This window comes from Anabrus simplex, chromosome 1, assembly GCF_040414725.1.
Source record: "Anabrus simplex isolate iqAnaSimp1 chromosome 1, ASM4041472v1, whole genome shotgun sequence".
Taxonomy (NCBI): domain Eukaryota; kingdom Metazoa; phylum Arthropoda; class Insecta; order Orthoptera; family Tettigoniidae; genus Anabrus; species Anabrus simplex.
Genome location: NC_090265.1, coordinates 650384542 through 650394413, shown reverse-complemented (window position 1 = coordinate 650394413; position 9872 = coordinate 650384542). Strand labels below are relative to the sequence as shown.

Below are 9872 nucleotides of genomic sequence, written 5' to 3'. Positions count from 1 at the left end.
TTGATCTTTTTTCAAATGTATTCCTTTGTTAATATCTCTTTCCCTCTCTGCCTCCTGTTCTTGATCTATTCCTTCAAGAATTGCCTGTCTACAGAGTCACCTTTTACATGACTCTTTTTCCTCCACATAATTTCTTTTGAAATTGGCTTCATATAGAATACTCACAGTACTCTGTGTATCAGGTGAATTTAATGTAAATCCTCAAATATTGAACCTTAGCTACTCTCAGTAAGCATTTTTATCTAATGCCATTTAGGTTCCTGTGTGCCAGTTTCAATGTATGGTTTTATTCTAATGAATGGAAGAAGAACCAGAGCTCTGCCTGTTGCAGACTTTAAATTAATTTGTTGAACAAACACCTAATGTGTAATCGGAGATCCTTTAAATACTGATATTGTACAACATTGAGTGCCAGATGGACTTCACCTGTCTTGGAAAATTCTAAGTTCCCATGGAGGGAATTAGATATTTTTCACCAATAGAGCATGTCAAAAACAGATCAGATGTAAGGCTTTTCAGGCGTTTGCTCTATTAATCAGCGTTTGGTGAAAAATATCTGATTCCCTTCATGGGAACTTAGAATTTTCCATTCGGAATTGCTAGGCGAGCAATAATTCCATTGTGGAGATTTATCTCCAATATGCAGTTATCAGACTGTGCCTCTTATAATGGGCTTCTGATAAGTTCACCTGCATTCACCCCAGCGTCAGTGGGTAGGGTCTGACACATCCCACTCTGATGAGTCTAGTGTCAGACCTAAGACGAAATGCTGGTTAATAGAGCAAACGCCTGAAAAGCCTTACATCTGATCTGTTCCTCTGTCTTTCAAAAATGTGACTACCTTTACCAGGTTTGAACCTGCAGTCTTGGGATGGTGAGAATGACACTCTAGAGATCGGGCCAGCTAGGAAGAAGTCTGGGAGCGCATGCGCACTTTGGACTATCCCGCATAGCTCATCCCCTCCTAACAGAGCTCGTGCTACAAGGACAGTACAGTGCATAAGTTTACACTCAGCTGTCGCGCGTTGCTTTCTAATTTCTCATTGTGTAGTAACTGTGGTTAGTGGTGGTGTGCGTTAGGCCTATCTATGACTGTATGGAAGGCGTTAAAAGCAGCCTGCATCGTAAGGCGCAGCAATCTTGAACGTTATAGACTTTATGGAAAGGGAGGCAGTGGAAGAAAAGTTCGTGATAGATTGCAAGAAAGTGCAGGAAAGAGTAGCAGCAGCTGAATTTTCTGTAATTTTTAATTCTACCAGGTCCTTTTCAGTTTTTTTAAACTAGTTCGGTTTTGTTTTGGGTTACGGAAGAAGTCAAAGATTTGTTCGGTTAATCTATTAGATTTCATTCTGAGAAGAAGATGACCGAAAAACAAATGCTCTTTCTTCCCATCGCATCTAAGAGTTTTTCAATTTTCTTGTAGCGTGTTTCATTCTTGATGTATAATATCTTAATATTATTATCGAGTTATTTTACATGACGTGGCTCAGGTTATGAAGACTGGTATTATAGCAAACCATATTCTACACTGTACATCTACAGCGTCGAAAAGTTAATTTTACGTCAAATTATAATTTAAAATAAGGACTACGCAAACTGATATACGAAAACGATTTTGACAGCTACTATAATAAGAGGTTAAATTATATTCTAACTCGTTAAATCTATCTATCATCTGTAACACTTCTAAATAAATTCATTTCAGCTAGGTATGTCTGTAATTTACAGCAAGAAAGTAATTCCACTAACTGAAAAATCTGCGGAGTGTTACATGGCAGTTATAACAAATATTTCTGGTCAACTGTACGTCGCCACTATACTGAGTGAGAAGGGGAAGTCAGCAATCTCGCTCCCACGGCTCTGCTTTCTCACTCGCACACTTCCCCTCAGCGGGTGTCTTCCTAGCTGGCCCGATCTCTACTACAAACATGAATTGAAACTCTTTTCAACTTTAGTGTACCTAATCCAAGATCAAAAAGAAGTAAGAGCAGAGAGAATTATATAGAAACTAGTACATAAGCCACCGGGTGAGTTGGCCGTGCGATTAGGGTTGCGCAGCTGTGAGCTTGCATCCGGGAGATAGTGGGTTCGAACCCCACTGTTGGCAGCCCTGAAGATGGTTTTCCGTGGTTTCCCATTTTCACACCGGGCAAATGCTGGGGATGTACCTTAATTAAGGCCATGGCCACTTCCCTCCCACTCCTAGGTCTTTTCTGCCCCATCGTCGCCAAAAGACCTATCAGTGTCGGTGTGATATGAAGTAAATAGCAAAAAGAAGTACATAAGCCTGTCTTCGACAGTCGAAATTGCTATCTATAAAGTAATAGGATTATTAATATATCTTATGTATAAATGTTACACTTTTCAGGATTCATACAGAATTTGAAGGGAATAAAAAGAGGTATTATAGTATTTCCTCACAAACCATATGTGTGCAGTTGTAGCTTGGAGTTGTATTTTGAAGTCTATGGATCTGAGTACTCTTGAAAAACTATGTACAACTGTCCAAACACTGGGGAGATTCATCCCAGCCTTAAAGTTTGTTCTGGTGGCATATTCATTGTGACAGAGAAGGTTAAATTTAGAGGAAATTGCCTCCACTTAAGAATTAATGGTATTCCCGCATTCACACGTGCTAAATCTATTCCTGGAATAAAACACTTTCTTCCTGAAGCTGAGCCCATCTGAACATCTGCATGAACAATATTTTTATCTAGTTTCCATAGATTCAATCTCGTTCCATTGCACAAACCAGCTTTATTAACTTCAATAACATCATCTCACACTATGGAGTCTATGGTAATATACAGTACATTATTTGGTCATCTTTCAAGCTATTCAGAACCTGTTGGTTGATGATGTTAACTTGTTTGTTTCTTAGACAAAAAATTGCTACTATGGAAAACATTATATTCTCACTTGGATGAAAAGAAGAACCAAGTGAATCTCGTAGAATATTTTTTGAAATCTGGTTTTGTTGAATCTTGATAGTGCCATTAGGCCTACTTCTCTGTATGTGCAACAAAATGGCAACCTCATCTCATTGAATGAGAGGCATTTTATCGAGAAAGAACCAAGCATACAAAATTCCATCTCAGTCAAAACATGTGTCTACCACAGAAACACATACAATGAAGTTTCCAAGATCAACATTATTTTGTTAAGATGTCATTCCTCAACCTTGTATGTCCAACCCATACAGGGTTGGGCATGAAGTGAGATAAATCTTTGTAGCGAGTTTTTACGACTGGATGCTCTTCCTGGTGTCAACCTCATTAGAAGACTTAATGAGATAAAATTAATGACATGATATATGATAGTGAGAAGGGAGAGGGTGAAATCCTTGCCGACACATAGCCTACTCCTGTCTAATAGCACCAAATGTTCTGCTCGAGGTTTTACGTCTCTATCCATCAGACGAATCACCATCAACAGCGTCATGTGCCCTCACTCTATATGAGTACTGTGAAAAGGTTTGGAATTTAATCCACGCTTTTGGCACGCAATCTAGTGATTAGAAAATGCAAACCATCACCTCTTCTAACCTGCCGGCCAACATTCTAATCTTTCCTTTATCGATCAACGGGACTCGAACCGGCTAACCACGGTGTTCGATCGTTTAGCCTGCATGCCCAAACAATTATCGTAACCATGAGGGCTGTGTTAACGATGGAAACAGTGTGTTTTCGTACTCCAGGATGGAAAAAAATGATTTCTTAATAGTTCAAGTGTGTTCTTGTAACTCGTGTAACTTCTCTGAAAGAAACTTTTTTTTTTTTTTTTAAAGTACAAAAGTCATGGTCGTGAGAGCTTCATTGCATTTTTCACGTAAAGTAGACACAACAATCTATAACATACCAATTTCAGCTGTTGAAACCTTCCCATTTTCTCAATATTGCCGTGAATGACAGACAGAATTAGGCATTTTATATATAGACTAACTGTAATACCCGGCGGTGCCCAGATAGTTTTTAATGTCTACCTTTAAGATTTTTATTACCAATTACAGTACTATCCACAAAACTTTTAGTGAGACTTCGGCTCCCTAGTGCTGAATCGGTAGTCCTCGGTTATCTTTGAGATTCGTATTGGCAACCTCTGACACAAAAATATATGAATCGATTATGCATCACCGTGAGACATCTGTTGGTATAATTGCAACATTTAAAATACTGTTGTTATTTACACAGCAAAGTCAAAATATAGGTTAAGCTTGAACATAGTGAGGAAAATCAAAGTACATCACAGGAACAACCTAGAACTCCTAGAAATGACGGTTTAGAAAATGAATGTATATCTATCATACTATCAATTCAATTCATATTTCATTTCCATTCAGTTGGCAGTATTACCGGAACCATTGTAGCCCCTCCTCCTTACTCCTTACCCCCGTAAAACGAAGTGTCACTAAAAGTTATATATGAAGTGTATTTTTTACAGAATTCCTTTTGGAGATGTTGATTGATATTTTACGGTCTATTATGTATAGAGACGGGAATTTGCTTATTTGCATATTTTATTCCTGTGTTCAGAAACATAACTGTTGAGATATAAATCCGTTTTAGGGTCTTTTTAGCTAGATTTTGTTGGTTTTATTATGCCTATAAATGCCTATTTAAGGGGTTCATGCCTATTTGGAGTATAATTGCCTCTTTGATGCCTTTTGACTGTATTTTAAAGAAGCCAATTTTATTCCAGTGCATTATATTGTAACTGATGTGCTTGACAGTATTATCTTCTCATTTCTCAACATCTGTTTACCCCACGAACAAAAATGGGAATTCTTGGAAGTCACCAGGAATATTGGTTGGGAAATTTCCATCAGGAGAAACAAGGAACAATTTGATATCAAAGCCTTCAGCCCCTCCAACCTCCTAAGACATATGCGAGAACCAATCAACGTCGAACTATGTTGCACAAATCATAACCCCTAACCTCCCTCTGGATGCATGCTGTTGTACACGTACACTTTTATCTTCAGAACGTGTTGTGATTCAGTGTGAAAAAGAAGAAGAAGTGTGTCTGCAGCAATGCCAAAAGAAAAATCTTCGAAGTCGTACTGCTGAAGCAGTGGATCACAGAGGATCCCAATTTCACTACGGATGAAGATTCGATCAAGCTTGCTGTTTGGAGGTAGGTTTGTTTGTTCCTTTTCATTTCCTTTATTTTTTCTGTGATTGAAAACTGTGATCGCATTTCATTGTAGCATTTATAAGCCTGTTAATTCATGTATTGTGGCAAATTGTTTTGTTGCAATGCTGTATTAGTCGTGAACTTTAAACATTTTTATTGCTAAAATGTAAGTAATCATTTTATTACTGAACGAGAAGTTAGAACGTCGGTGGTGTCTTGTCACAGAGTGAATAAAAATTAAAAATCGGTATTTTGAACTGTGATTCATTTCCTGTGAAAACAGAGATTTACAAATGAAATGCAATTTTTTTTAAAATCGTGAGTAACTTTCACCTGTGTTACGTGTAGGCTATAGTGAACCCTATTACGCTTCCGCTAAGCCTTCGCGAAACATAGATTACAGATCCAATGTGGTGCGGCTAGGATGAGTTACAGAGGCTAGACATACAACATGGCACTGCTCGGACTATTTCACAGCGTGCTTTACAAGGCTGTGAAGACTTATCTTTACCAGACCAGGCCAGTGACAAGACCGTTGGTCTGGATTTTTGAGGTCCAGTTAGTAATCGCTGTGCTGGGGAGGAAGCAAAGACAATCTGGAGGGCGTAAGCTCCGAGGTAAGGGACATGAAGCGGCAGCAAGCCTCTAAGCATCCTCTCTACAGCGCTGCTAAATTGTGAAAAAAAGTAAGGTTATGGGCGAATGTCACGACAATTTCAAATTACGTGGTTTTCTAATATTCAATGCGGGTGGCATCCTTGTGGGCACACATGATGCAGGATCTATTGCAGGCAACAGAAAATAGTCTTCATGGCAGCTGACCCGGCTGACCAAAGCTGGCGAATAGCAACAAATAAAATTATCACAAATCTGAGATTTATAGTTCCTCCATTTTAATTTTTCTATGTAAGTAAGAATACTGCTAAGGGCAGCTTGGTCAGTCCTTAGCAAGCATAAAGCAGGGAGCTCTCCTCTACGCTACTCAGGTACCGTTTCACTTTTTTCTTTTTTTTTCACCTGGTGAACTCGACACGGTACTGCCAAATTATAACTGAAAAATCTTTGAGGATATATTTCCATGTAAATTACGAATTCCCTTGTTCCTACTTTAAGGTTTTGTACTTCTGGAAACATCATCTCTAATAGTTCTTTTATGAAACAAAATAAATACTAAACATTATTGCCAATTAGCCCAACTGTAGAAATATAAGATATAGGAACAATTTAATTTAAGTCAATTTTATTCTTTTTCAGATCAAATGTGGAAAAGTACCATATAGATCAACATAGAAATACTGCAATGCATCTTTTACAAGTGCAAAATGCTGTATCAACGCAGCCTTTCTACCAGACCACTGTGAAGAGCGACTTGCAACAATTTCCTTCAGATCTATGCACTGCGATGGTGGGAGCATAAACTGGAGCATCTTCAAACTTCAACAAGCTGCCGGGAGCAATCACTGAGTTGGAGAAGAGTGGCATGACCCAGGTGGAGTCATTTAGGATTTTGGAAGAAATCAGGGGATGTTCTGACCGAACCTCCGGGAAGGTAGCCGCTGTCAGTGATGATAGGGTCCTGCAGCGGAATACAGGATGGAAAGCGATGGTAAAAGTAACCAGGGTGCTACGAGGTGAGGTAAATGAAACAATGGAACTAAGGCCAAATAAAGTCGCTTCATTGAAATTTTGTCCGATCATTCCATGTGTTGTTAAGAGAACTTTCTCTCAGTTCAAAACATTCTGCATGACGAGAGAACAAGACTGTTACCAGAAAACATTGAAAGGTTGCTTGTTGTAAATTCCTTTTATAGTAATTGAATGTGTTAATAATTATAAGTAATTTTTCATGCCTATTTTACACGTTAGTGCCTATTTACATGCCTATTTTGGCTAATTTAAGAGCCTATATGCCTGCCTATTTTAACTGTTTATAATGCCTATAATTCTCATGTCTAATTATGCAGTTTTGAATTATTTAGATGTGTTTGATTTTAAGTTTTAGATTATTTAATTTTTGAATAAAACTTTGTCCTTGTGAAAGCTAGAATCGACTGGGAAGTATTTGATACTTTCATAAAAATAATGATAACTACACTCATGCTCAGAAATTAAGGATAATGCTGATACATGGTGAAACAACGCTATGGTGGGCAGTTTGCGGTTTTAAATCACCTCAGAGTATGACCATGTGGTGCATTTGACCTGCGGTCGTCACACGGTGGCGCTGGCAGCAGTCCAAATACGCAGAGGTGTGTTGGTGCATGTCAGAGTACGGTGCAGGGAGTAAGTGTGCAGATGTTTTCAAACGTGCTAATGGTGACTGTGTGGTGAAAATGGCTCAACGAACACGTATTGATGACGTTGTGAGGGGTAGAATAATAGGGCGACTGGAGGCTGGTCAAACACAGCAGGTCATAGCTGATCTCAAGATTATGGCAACGATTCCAGCAGACAGGAAACGTGTCCAGGCGCTACAGTATGGGACGTCCGCAGTGTACAATACCACAAGAAGACCGATATCTCGCCATCAGTGCCCGCAGACAGCCACAGAGTACTGCAGGTAGCCTTGCTCGGGACCTTGCCACAGCCACTGGAACACTTGTCTCCAGACACACAGTCTACAGACGACTGAACAGACATGGTTTATTCGCCCGTAGAACTGCAAGGTGCATTCCACTGACCCCTGTTCACAGGAGATCCCGTAAAGCCTGGTGTCAAGAACACAGTATATGGTCATTGGAACAGTGGTCCCAGGTTATGTTCACGGACGAGTCCAGGTATAGTCTGAACAGTGATTCTCACCGGGTTCTCATGGCGTGAACCAGGAACCAGATGCCAACCCCGTAATGTCCTTGAAAGGGACCTGTATGGAGGTAGTGGTTTGATGGTGTGGAGTGGGATTATGATTGGTGCACGTACACCCCTGCATGTCTTTGACAGAGGAACTGTAACAGGTCAGGTGTATCGGGACGTCATTTTGCACCAGTATGTCCGCATTTTCAGGGGTTCAGTGGGTCCCACCTTCCTCCTGATGGGTGATAACGCACGGCCCCACCGAGCTGCCATCATGGAGGAGTACCGTGAAACAGAAGATATCCAGCAAATGGAGTGGCCTGCCTGTTCTCCAGACCTAAACCCCATCCAGCACATCTGGGATGCTCTCGGTTGACGTATCACTGCATGTGTTCAAACCCCTAGGACACTTCAGGAGCTCCTACAGGCACTGGTGCAAGTATGGGAGGCTATACCCCAGCAGCTGCCCGACCACCTGATCCAGAGTATGCCAACATGTGTACATGTGCATGGTGATCATATCCCGTATTGATGTCGGGGTACATGCGCAGGAAACAGTGGCGTTTTGTAGCACATGTGTTTTGGGATGGTTTTCTCAACTTATCACCAATACCGTGGACTTACAGATGTGTTTCATTTGTGTTCACTATGTGCCTATGCTATTAGCACCAGTTTTGTGTAGTGCCACGTTGTGTGGCACCACAATATGCAATTATCCTTAATTTATGAGCATGAGTGTATATGTAGGCCTATTTACCCGCCATGCTATTGATATGATGTACATGATTTCAACTGTCATTGAGATTGTCACCAATCAGTCTTGCGACTCCAAAAGCAGTGGATTCAACACTAATCGCGGTCATTTTAGACTACTGACTTTTAAGCCCATCTCGGCCCCCTGTCTCAGCGGAGGCTGAACGTGGACTTAGCGGTATCCAGAGCATCACAATTCGTCTTAGCAGCATATAAACAATGCATTCAACATTAATATTGGTTATTTTCCATTATTTTCACATGTTGTCCCCTTCCATTCCCCACCCTGAGCAGTGGTTGGGATGTTTCGTCTCCATAGTATTCTTTTTCCACATGGTAGGCCCTAAGTCATATGTGTACCAAATTTCATTGAGAGCTATTCTGGGACATACCCACATACATCCATATTCTTGGTTATTTTTACATTCATTTTCACCCCTTTTCAACCTCCATACTGATTGTAGTTGAAGTATAACTTAACCATCCAGTGTCATAGTTCAACTCAGTGACCTTGTAAACAATGTATTCGACATTAATATCAATCATTTTTATTTCTTTTTATATTTCACCACCTTCCCTAGGAGTGTTAGGGGTGTTTTACTCGAACAGTACTTTTTCCACATAGCAAGTCATGTGCGTACCAATTTTGTATGAGGGCTATGCTGGAATGTACACACATACATCTGTAATTTTGGTCATTTAGGACATTTCTTTTCCACCCCTTATCTCCATGCTGATGGGGGATGAACATGGACTTAAACGATATCTGGAGTATCATTATTCACTTCAGCAACCCCGAAAACTATGGACTGTACATTAATGTTTGTCGTTGTCTATTAATTTTATATTTCACCCCTCATTCTGTGTTTTTTATAATTCACCCCCGCACCTAGGGGTGCTAGGAGTATCTTACCTCCATAGTAATTTATTCCAGATAGTAAGTCCATATAATAAGTAAACTATGGATTCTACATAAATATCGATCATTTTTGGTTATTTTACATGTCACCCCTACCCTAGGGGGCTAGGGGTCTCTTATTACCCCCAAGGTATTATTTTTCAGATAGTAAGTCATACTTGTATTAGTTCTGGCTGGAACATACACACATACGTCCATTATCTCAGAATAATTTTGGAAATTTTGTTTTTCACCTTCTCTCACCCCCTGTACAAAAGAGGATGAACTTGGAATT

General features: G+C 40.0%; 1 protein-coding gene across 6 annotated transcripts in view; it reads right to left on the bottom strand.

The window, feature by feature from the left end:
- The window catches only part of LOC136857275 (ornithine aminotransferase, mitochondrial), a 181669-nt gene that overhangs the window by 21534 nt on the left and 150263 nt on the right, over positions 1 to 9872 (bottom strand). The gene's annotated exons all lie outside the window — the stretch shown is intronic.